The sequence below is a fragment of the Colobus angolensis genome, unplaced genomic scaffold (assembly GCF_000951035.1).
Source record: "Colobus angolensis palliatus isolate OR3802 unplaced genomic scaffold, Cang.pa_1.0 Scaffold124, whole genome shotgun sequence".
Classification (NCBI taxonomy): Eukaryota; Metazoa; Chordata; class Mammalia; order Primates; family Cercopithecidae; genus Colobus; species Colobus angolensis.
The window spans coordinates 886059-897764 of NW_012113586.1; the positions used below are offsets into that span (position 1 = coordinate 886059).

The 11706-nt window shown below is 42.4% G+C and overlaps 1 pseudogene; it reads left to right on the plus strand.

The window, feature by feature from the left end:
* Nucleotides 1–5088: 5088 nt before the first annotated feature.
* On the plus strand, nt 5089–6311 carry LOC105505260 (annotated as a pseudogene).
* The last annotated feature ends 5395 nt before the right edge of the window (nt 6312–11706 follow it).

Here is an 11706-nt window from a genome sequence, read left to right on the forward strand (position 1 = left end):
ACACTCCATGTTTGCATTCTCAAAAGGTAGAGTTAAGGTTAAGGTTTCTGCAGCGGTGGTATGAGGAATCGGACACTTCACTGCCTCTTGTAATCTTACAAGAAAATGTGCATAGGGCTCCTGCGATCCTTGCATGATATGTAAAAAAGATTGTACTGGGACCCCTTCCTCTGGAATTGTGGCCCAGGCATGTTTAGCAGCCAAGGCACATTGCTTATAAGCAGAGTCTGGGAGTGCCATTTGATGTTCTAGGTCTGAATAAGGGCCATTACCCTACAGCATATCCTCTGTAATGTTTCCATGTCCAGCAGCACAGTTCTGTCCAGCCTGGTCTGCACACAGTTCTTGCCAATGTAAATTCCATGCCAGCTATGCACCAGCAGACAAACAAGCACAAGCCAAATGCTTTACATCAAATGGTGGAAGGTTTATAGCGCCAAATATAGATTCTAGCAATCCTAAAGTAAATGGGCTTTGTACTACATTATTAGCTGCACTAGCTTTCAATTCCTTCAGCAACTTAAACTCTAGTGGGGTGTGCTCATGAATAAACTGCTGTGGATTATTTGGATCGGGCCTTACAGAAATGGGAAAAGTGCAAGGTCCTAAGGGCTCTCCAGTAGTAGTAGCAGAGCATAAATTTCTTTGTATTGGGGTCTCTATTTCAGCTACTGAAGGAGGCAGTACAGATGTTTCTTCTACTGGAGGGGGTGATATAGGCCAATTTTTATCCTCCTCCTCCTGTTTTTTATTTTCAATTGGTGCTGTGGGTGGGGGACAAAAGATTCTTTCAAACTTTTGGACTCAGAACATGACTCCTGCTGTCTACCAGAATAAGAAAGAGATAATGACAGGAGGACAGTATGGACTAAACTCCAGAAGGATCAACTTTTTTTTTTTTTTTTTTTTTTGAGACACAGTCTGGCTCTGTCTCCCAGGCTGGAGTGCAGTGGCCTGATCTCAGCTCACTGCAAGCTCCGCCTCCCGGGTTTACGCCATTCTCCTGCCTCAGCCTCCGGAGTAGCTGGGACTACAGGCGCCCGCCACTTTGCCTGGCTAGTTTTTTGTATTTTTAGTAGAGACGGGGTTTCACCGTGTTAGCCAGGATGGTCTCGATCTCCTGACCTCGTGATCCGCCCGTCTCGGCCTCCCAAAGTGCTGGGATTACAGGCTTGAGCCACCGCGCCCGGCCCCAGGATCAACTTTAAGACCTTCTTGATGAGCCCGTTTTAATCCTTCTTCTGCTCTGTCCCAATTTTCCGCATCAAGAGTGCCTGTCTGTGGAAACCATGGGTTATGCATAATAACCTCCTGCAGCATCTTAGTGTTTGAGAACTAACCTGAGCACCAGATTGTTTAAACAAAACTTTAAGCAAATGCACATAATGTTGCTCCTGAATAGACAAATTCTGCCCCATGTTACCCTGATTCAGAAAACATCCCACTCCCAGTACCTTTTTAGGGCACTGACCTTATATACCAGAACCTATTTTGGGTGCTGACCTTATATCCCAGTACCTCTTTAAGACGCTGTCCTTCTATCTGCCAGCAGACTCTTCCTGGGGATTCTCGTTCATCTTGTCAGTTTCACTTTCTCTGCTCCAGCACACCTTCTTTATTCACATCCCCGTCCCCTGCGCCACTTGTCACTGTCAGTTACTATGGGGTGAATGAAGGGGGACGAATGCAGAAATGAAGAGAAACACAAAAGGATATCTTTTAAAACAAGGGGTCGGGGCCTCCTTGCTTCTACTGAGCAAAGGCAGCCCTGAGCTTTTACAGCCCTTTGTATTTATTAGGTAGAAAGAACAGGGAGGGAGAGGTAATGGCTGGTCAGCTGCTTGATTTATCCCAGATACACATAATTGCTTTCTTTGTACAATAGGCTTCAGATGTTTCTACAGATAATCACAAGGAACACTGCACTGGGGGCGTGATTGCCCTCAGCACCCCTTCTGGCGGCAGATGTAGTTTGTCAGTTTTCCAACATCCTGCTTTCATGATAACAGTTTTCCGTTTGCTCATATAGCCTCCAGTGGTATATGGAGTTGGTCACAACCCTCATTCTTCTTGGCCTGTAACACTGTACCAGAAGAGTGGGGATTTGTGGTTGTATGCCTGAATGACTGTTATCATAGATGTTTGAACTTTTCCCATATTTTTGGGTACAAAACAGTTCTCAGCAAATTTCTGAACTGAAGATGCTGTGAACGCTCCTTGAGCATACGCCTGAGAACTGCCCAAATTTCACCACCATGAGCTCTCCAAGACACTTTCCTCTACCTAAAAAAAGAGGTATAATTTATATTCATTAAAATGCCCAGATCTCAAGTGTTCAGTTTGATGAACCCTGACAGTTATATATGTCCATGTAAGTAGCACCCCCAAAAATGTATAGGTCATTTTCTTCACTGCAGAAAGTTCTTTTCTGCCTGTTTTTAGCTAATTCCCTGCCCTACCCCCAATCTTCCTGGTAAGCAACTGCTTTCTAATTTTTATTCCCACAGAATTCTCATTTTATTCCTATATGTTCTTATTTATTCTTCTAAGATCTCTGTGGTTCTGGATATATATTTAAATATAAAATCATTCTGAACTGAATTTTTGTGCATGGAGTACAGAAGAATTGACCATTGATTGTCTCTATTGTTTGTTCATTTTTCTATTTCATGATTTTCTTTATTTTTATTATTGGCTTATATTTATCAACTTTGGGGTTGTTTTACTCTTTTTTTTCAGGGTTCTTATTATAAAAGCATAGATAATTGACTTTAGTTCTTTGCTCATTTCCACTACAGGAATTTAAGGTTGTAAATTTCTCTCTAAGCACTATGTCAGCTGTGCCCAACATTTTGATGCATTGGGTTATCATCATTCAGTTACTGATGTTTTGAATTTTTTCTTGTGAGTTTGTCTTTGACCCAAGTGACCCATACCAACAGAGTATGTTGCTTGTTTACTAAAATTGGGAATTTTCTAGATATCTTATTGTTTTGAATTTCTAATTAAATACTATTGTAGCCATAGCATATACCCTGTATGATTTTGATCCTTGGATATATATTGAGACTTGTTTTATAGTGCAGCACAACACGATCTGTGTTGGTGAACATCCCATAAACACTTGAAAAGAATACTTTATGCAGTTGTTGGAAGTAATATTCTGTACATGATTTGCTTTGAAACCTGACTGTCAGTCTTGCCTTCCTCCCGTGTTGTAGATATTCAACTGCTACTTGGGACCTGACTACCAATGCTTCAAACCCACTTGCCTAGAAAAGGTTGGCCCTGTGCGGCAAGATGTAGCAGCTTGTTCTCTGATAGCTACAGGCCATAGGTCTTGCCAAGACTTGTGGAGTGCTGTCTGAAACCACCCAGGGGCATCACACAACTTTGTCTTCTGTAGCACATGCTAGAGTGCACCTTACACATCCCCATCGCCTTAAGGATGGGGCTGCACATTCCCTCAGCTGTTGAGTGTTCTGGAGGCTGACAGATTTCAGCCAGTGTCTCTTGGAGTCTCTGAGTGGAACCAATAAATAAAAGCCCTAAAGAAACTGAGAAATTAAACAAAGGGCAAGACTGATGGGGGCCACAGTACTAAATTTCTTTTCTTTTTAAACAGCTTTACTGAGGTATAATTGACATAACATTCACTTATTTTAAGTGTGCAGTTAAATTATTTGCAGTACAGTTTTAGACTTGTGTGACCATCACCATGATCCTGTTTTGCAACATTTTTATTATTTCTAAGAAATCCCTCATGCTCATCAATCACCACCACTTTTTCTCAGTCCTCAGCTCCAGGCAATCCCTAATTGACTTACTGACTCTACAGATTTGCCTTTTCTGGAGACAATAGAAATGGAATCATGTAATGTGTGGTCTTTTGTATCTGTCTTATTTCATTAAGCCTAATTTACTTTTATGGTTCATGTATGTGGCAGCACTTATCAATATTTAATTCCTTTTATGTGCCAGATCCTATTAAATTGTATGGATAGCTCCCATTAGTTTATTCATTTATCAGCCGATAGATATTTGATGTGTTTCCACTTTATGGACTATTGTGGATAAAGCTGCTATGAATATTCACATTCATGTGTTGTGTGGGCATAGGTTTTTTTTCTTCTGGGTAGATAGCTAGGAGTGAAAGTGCTAGGACAAATGGTAAATGTATCTTCAACATTTTAAGATACTGTCAAACTGGTTTCCAACATGGTTGCATGTCCATCAACAATGCATGAGTATTTCAATTTTTCCAGATCATTGTTATTTCACTCCCTCCGGGTGTTACTGTCCTTTTTTATTATAGCATTCTAGTGGGTAAGAAGTGGTGTCACACTGTAGTTTTGATCCACATTTTCCTGCTGACTGATGATGGTGACCATCTTTTCATGTACTTTATTGGCCATTCCTACATCTTTTTGATGAAATGGTTATATAAATATTTTGCCTATTTTAAAATTGGATTATTTATCTTTTCGTTGCTTAGTTGTAAGTGTATTTCATATTCTGAACATGAGTCCTTTATCAAATATATGATTTGAAATTATTTTTCTCAGTCTATGGTTTATCTTTTCATTTTCTTATTGGTGGTTTTTAAATGCCAACATTTTTAGTTTTGATCCTGTTTCATTTTTCAACTATTTTTTAACCAGGAGAAGTTGGGATTTTGCCAATTCAAGACATGAATATGTTAATCTATGTTTTCTTCTAAGAGGTATATAGTTTAGCCCTTAAATTTAGGCTTGTAATTTATTTTGAGGGAATTTTTGCCTATGTGTGAGTTAATGGCCTAAATTCATATGGCCAATTGATTTTGACAATAGTTAATTCAATAGGGAAAAAGATTGTCTTTTAAACAAGTGATACTGAGACAACTGAACTGTCCACATGCTCAGGGAATGTCAGCCTGCTATGTCAAGTGATGCCCATCTGAGTCACCACATCTGTTGGCATCAGAGTGTGTGAAGAATTTCTCAATATGATAACTATGGATTAAATAATATGCTGTAGCTCTCTGCTTCTTCCGTTCAACAGACAGCACATCTTCTTGTGCAGCACCAGGCACATCCCTGAGATGCTATGGTAAAGGTGAAGGCCAGAGTCAATGAATTTGGCCCTATTGGGTACCTGGTCACCAGGGGTACTTGTAACTCTGGTAAAGTGGATATTGTCACCATCAATGACCCCTTCATTGGGCTCAGCTACATGGTCTACATGTTCCAGTATGATTCCACCTATGACAAATTCCATGGCATCATCGAGGCTGAGAATAAGAACTTTTAATAAATGGAAATCCCACCAGCATCTTCCAAGAGCTAGATCCCACCAAAATCAAATAGGGCAGTGCTGGCCCTAAGTACGTCATAGAGTACACTGGCATCTTCACTACCATGGAGAAGGCTGTGGCTCACCTGTAGTGGAGAGCTATAAGGGTCATTATCTCTAACCTCTTTGCTGACACCCCCATGTTTGCGATGGGCATGAACCATAAGAAATATGACAACAGCCTCATGATCATCATCTATGCTTCTTGATGGTGTTAAAACATGCTTCCCACCAAATGCTTAGCAACTCTGACCAAGATCATCTATGACAACTTTGATATGGTAGAAGGACTCAGGACCACAGTCAATGTTATCATTGCCACCCAGAAGACTGCAGATGACCCTTCTGTGAAAATGTGGCATGAAAACTGCAGGGCTCAAAGGAACATCATCCTTGCATCTCCTGGCACTGTCAAGGCTGTGAGCAAGTATATCAATAAGCTGCATGGGAAGCTCAGTGGCATGGTACTCAATGTACCTACCACCCACATGTTGGTCATAGACCTGACCTGCCATCTGGAAAAACCTGCCAAATATGATAACATCAAGAAGATGGTGAAACAGGTATCAGAGGGTCCCCATAAAGGCATCCTTTGCTACACTGAGAAACAGGTTGTCTCCTCCAGCTTAATCATTGATACTCACTCTTCTACCTTGGATCCTGGGACTGGCATTGCCCTCAATGACCATTTCTTAAGCTCATTTTCTGATATGAAAAATGAATTTGGTTATAGCAACAGGGTGGTGAACCTCATGGCTCATATGGCCTCCAAGGAGTAAGACCTCTGGATCACCAGCCCCAGCGAGAACATGAGAGGAAAAGAGAGGCCCTCAGCTGCTGGGGAGTCCCTGCCACACTCAGTCCCCCACCACACTGAGGATCTCCCCTCCTCACAGTTTCCAGGCACACCCCCTGAAGAGGGCGGGGCCTAGGGAACCCCACTTTGTCATGTACCATCAATAATGTCCCTTATCTGTGCTCAGAAAAAAATATGCGGTGTTAGGAAAGCTCACAAAGATTACTGATCAGAAAAAGAATAGACAGCATGATTTCTCCATCCTCCTATTTAATACTGATGCATAAATGGTCAGGAAATGCTGGGCTCACAATGGGAGTCTGCATTCCAATGTGGGAACATTAATCTCACTTGTTAAAATTTTTTGTCATGTAAGCACAAGGACGTAGCTTTATCAATGGAGGAGCACACAGGCTTTTGGTGTGAAACAGTCTAGATTTAGGCACCAGCTGTTCACAAGATCATCTGGAAAAATCAACTACCCGGCACCTGAAGTCCTTGGGGCTCATGCAAAGGGCTTCCCTTTTCTTAGGGGAGAAAGCCACCCATTCTACAGGGAGCTATAGTAGGCACAGCCCCTAATGATGGGAAAAGGAAAATTCCTCTCCTTGGCCAGGTTATTAAACTCCTGGGTTACTTTAGGATAGTTACACCCCTTGTGCTTGAGTTCTAGAGAGGTCAATTTGGACATGAGTAGCATAGAGTAAGTTTTAAAAGCACAGGAGTAGTTTAAATAAGCTAGGGTAAGAATATTCATGGATAACAGGGAAAGTTTCTGGACTGAATCCTGGAATACACATATCAACATTTGAAAACTGAACAGAGAAGGAGGGGCCAGATAAATATGTTGAGTAGGTGTTGGTGGCAGGAAGGAGAAAAATTAGGGGGAGATGGCCTTGTAAAAGTCAGGTGAAGAAAGTGTTTCAAGAAGAGTTTGGTCCACTATGTTGGATGCTGCTGACACATCAAATGCAACAGTAAAATAATTGATTATTGGTTTTGGCAAAATTGTAAGTGATTTGTAAGAGAAATTTACACAAATAGTTGGGTTGAAAGTTCAACTGGAAAGTCCAACACACAATTCATTTGTGTGTTGAGGAAGAGAAGAAAAATGTGAAGAGAGTGACCCTTAAAAACAACACCTGTTCAAGAAATTGTACTGTGAAGATCTCAGTAAAAAGGTGTTACAGCCAGTGGAGTGAAGAGTTCGTTTCTGTTGTGTTGTCTTTTTTTTTTTTTTTTTTGAGACAGAGTCTGCTCTGTTACCCAGGCTGGAGTGCAGTGGGGCGATCTCGGCTCACTGCAAGCTCCGCATCCCGGGTTCACCTCGCCTGGCTAATTTTTTCTATTTTTAGTAGTTACGGGGTTTCACCGTGTTAGCCAGGATGGTCTCGATCTCCTGACCTCGGGATCCCCCCGCCTCGGCCTCCCAAAGTGCTGGGATTACAGGCATGAGCCACTGCGCCCGGCTTGTTTTGTTGTCTTAAACTGTACTACTCCTTTATTGATCCTTAGCACCTTGTACAGAGCAAATGTTCAAACATTGTTGAGTGTTTGACTAAATAAAGTGTCTATGTCTCATACATCTTTTTATTACCATAAAAATTTGCACATCTGACACATCATAGGAACTTAATACATGTTTATTGAATAAAGAAGTGGAAGGATGAGTGAACAATCGAGACTCTAGAATGTCTTAGTGCTTTTGAAACTTAGTGCTTATGGACTAATACATAGAAGGAAATAGAAGAGAACAATGACCACAAAAAAGAAAATACTGGAAAGTTTCCCATACTAATGAGAGGCTGGAATCATTGCCCAGGCCAAAGCTGTTTGCCAAGGAGATACAACTTTCTTCCCATCTATAGCACAGATGTGGGTAGGATCCCAGGTATCTGAAATGTACTTGAAGAGCCAGTTTCCAGAAGTAAGGAACAATGGGCCATCCCCTCCACCATACAGGGAGAACTAGGGCCAGAGTTTTTGGGTTATATGAGCTCAACTTGGCTGTCTTTCCAGGCAAGATCTTCAAAGTGAGAAAGGAGAAGGCTTTAGCAAAATCTCTTTTTTTATTTCTTACTGAATCCTCTGTTTGTCAATTATTTTTTGGGGGAGGTCAGATAGATGTCACTCAACCATTTCCTCTGGGGTCTGACAATGATGGTATGGTAGCCATCCCCTAAGGTGAGTCCAGTGATCTCTGCTTCCTGGTATTCATTCCCTTGTGTGTGGGCTGAACCTAGTAACTTGCTTTTAATCAGTATAATCAGACAAAAATGATGGAATGTTACTTCAATGATTAGGTAGAAATGATTGTGACTTCTATCTTGTTTTACACTTCCTCTTTCTCATTGGGCTGGATGAAACAAGCTGCCGTGCTAGACAGGACAATATAGTAATGAACTGAGGGCAGCTAACAGTCAAAGGGGAATTGAGGTTCCCAGTTCAATAAGCTTCGAGGAAGTGAATTTTCCAACACCTATGTAAGTGAGCTTGAAAGTAGATATTTCCCCAGTTGAGTCTTCAGATGAAACTGGAACTTTGTGCCAATCAAGTCAAGAGTTCTTGGAACTCCAACGTTTAAGAAGAAAAAAGGTAGACTGACATACTTTTAACAAGCTGCTTTCTTTTCTTGGGGATTTCTGTTGCATTACAAAGAACATTATCCCTTCATTAAACTCAGTTTGAAAACTACGAGTGGTTTAGCAAATATTAGATTCACCGAAGTTACTAAGTGTTGGTGAAGATGTGGGGAGACAGGTGTGTTATTCATGGAAGTGTAAGTTAACACAAACATCTGGTGAGTATCTGACAAAATATTTTAAACTTTCATACACTTGACCCAGCAAGTTCACCTAGATACTTATTTTAAGGAATAATCAGTTGAGATTAGACCAAGAGGTCATATGGGACATCTCCTTGCACATAGAAAGCTCTACATATGAGATCTAACATGTTAATTGAGTCCTTTACTATGTATCAGGTGTTTTACATATATTATCTCATTTAGTTTTTAAATTGGACTTTATTTTCTATGATAGTTTTAACAGCTAGGAGGACAGAAACAGTGTGATGTGATGCATGAAGCAGAGCCTATTTGGGAGAGGATGGTCAGGGAAATCTCTTCTCATTAGGGCAGTGACAGTTCAGCTGAGATCTACTTATCAACAGAGAGTCAACCATGAGAAGATGAGGAACATCATTTTATATAAAGGGAGTGATAAATGTGAAGATCCAGAGGCAAGAAAGTCTTGCGTGTTTACAGAATTGCAGGGAGGCCAATCGGGCTGGGACACTGTGAGTAAAACGAAGTGTAACGAGGACACGAGCTGGAAGGATGAGCAGATCATGCAGTGTCCGGGAGAGCTGGAGATCAGTTTAGAGTCTGTCATAAATGGAATGGGAAACCCCAGAAAGATTTTATATAGGTGAGACATAGGGTTTGAGTTTACTTAAAACATCTCTCAGGCTGTTGTATGGAGAACAGAATGTGGCAAGCAGCAAGAGAGATCATGGGAAAAGCCAGTGCTCCTGGTGCTCATTTAGAGAGAGATTTTTTTTTCCCTCTAATATTCTTTTGTTTTTTGTTTTTTGGAGACAGGGTCTTGCTCTGTCACCCAGAGCACTGGTGTGCAGTGGCGCAATCCTCAACTTCCCAGACCAAGAGATTCTCCCACCTCAGTCTCAGGAGTGTCTAGGATGACAGGTATGCACCACCATGCCTGGCTAGGCATTTAACAAATTTTTAATTCTGTGGAGATGGGGTCTCCCTGTGTTGCCCAGGGTGGTCTTGAAATCTTAGGCTCAAGTGATCCTCCTGCCTCGGCCTCCCAGAGTGCTGGAATTATAGACATGAGACTTTGTGCCCAGCTATCTCTAACTTTGACGTGTGTGAGCCTCTGCCCACATTTCAATTAAAGAAACTGTACCTGATTGCGTGGAATTCTTGAGATTTGATTAGTTTAAGCTACAGATTTTCTTAACCTTGGAGACCTTTTCTGTTTGTCTTTTAAATGTAGAGAGCAATTAGTTGAAGTGAGGCCTAAGTACCTGTAATTTTGTAGAAACTCCCTGGGTGATTTTAATGGGCAAAGAGGGTGAGAACTCTGTAGGACCAATTAGGGACCCCCTTTCTTTCTTCGGGATTAAAGTAAGTATAACATATAAGGCTCAAATTCTCTCCTCCCCCAGAATTATGGAGGCAAAGGGCAGTGCAAGGGGCATCAGGCTTTTCTGCTTCTGGTAGGCCCACCTTTCACACAACTGCTCCAAATAGTGAAGACAATACTATAAGTAAGAGCCAGGAAAAGTGCCTGTCTTGGCTGTCCATCAGATGACAATGGAATAGGTGTGGAAGGCTGCTGCTGGCCTTCACTGTCTTCACCACTCACAGTCTGCCTTCTTCCCTTTCTCTCAGATCTTCATTCCGCCAACTCAGTTCACTTAACAAATAAAACCCCAGGCATGACTTGTTTTCTCAGCTGCCCTTGGCAATCACATAATTTCCATCCTCTCTGCCCCTGGTGGGAGGTGGGGAGCACACCTGGCCAGTCTCCAGCATGAATTGCCTGGTGATTGCTCCACTGTCTCCCTATCACAGCTGCAAGTACCTTGTAGATTGCAATTTTCTGCTGCCAGACTGTGGTTTTAAGGTCATGTTCACTAACCCAAAGCACATTCCAATGGGTTTCAATTTCCAGCTGCTCCTGTGAGATCCAGGCCACTTTTCTCAGTGCTGTCTGCATCCAGCCAGTGCCCTGCCTCATTCTAGCAGCCAGGAATGTTCAGCTTTGGAAGCCAGTGAGGTGGGTGGCAAGTTGTTCCATATACCACATTTCCCTCTGTTTAAGAAGTTTGAGGCCGGGCGCGGTGGCTCAAGCCTGTAATCCCAGCACTTTGGGAGGCCGAGACGGGCGGATCACAAGGTCAGGAGATCGAGACCATCCTGGCTAACACTGTGAAACCCCGTCTCTACTAAAAAATACAAAAAAACTAGCCGGGCGACGTGGCAGGCGCCTGTAGTCCCAGCTACTCGGGAGGCTGAGGCAGGAGAATGGCGTGAACCCGGGAGGCAGAGCTTGCAGTGAGCTGAGATCCAGCCACTGCACTCCAGCCTGGGCGACAGAGCGAGACTCCATCTCAAAAAAAAAAAAAAAAAAAGAAGTTTGAAAAAGGTATAAGTGTGTGTGTGGTGTTCAAGCTGGCATTCCTACACATATATTTGAAGTATGTTCATCACAAGTAAAAGAATTGACAGACTCCTGTTCCTGCAGACCACGGATGCACTGGAGGCAGTTCCATGCATTCTTTTTATTCACTGAAGACACTCCACTGAGATGCTTTTCTGAAAGCATCAAGGGCTGAAGTAGGGAGTGGTTCTGCCTGGGTGTTCTGATGCCATCTGTGAAGGGCTGGCCTTCCCCAGCCCCAAGGCTGTGACTCATTAAGAGCAGAGACCCTGGGAAGTTCACCCCTCAGCTGCATGGGCATGTTCCAGGCATAGTGCTCAGTGCTAGAGAGACAGATGTGAGAGAGCTAGAGATGCTTACACATTCCAACATCATTTAAGGGCGAAG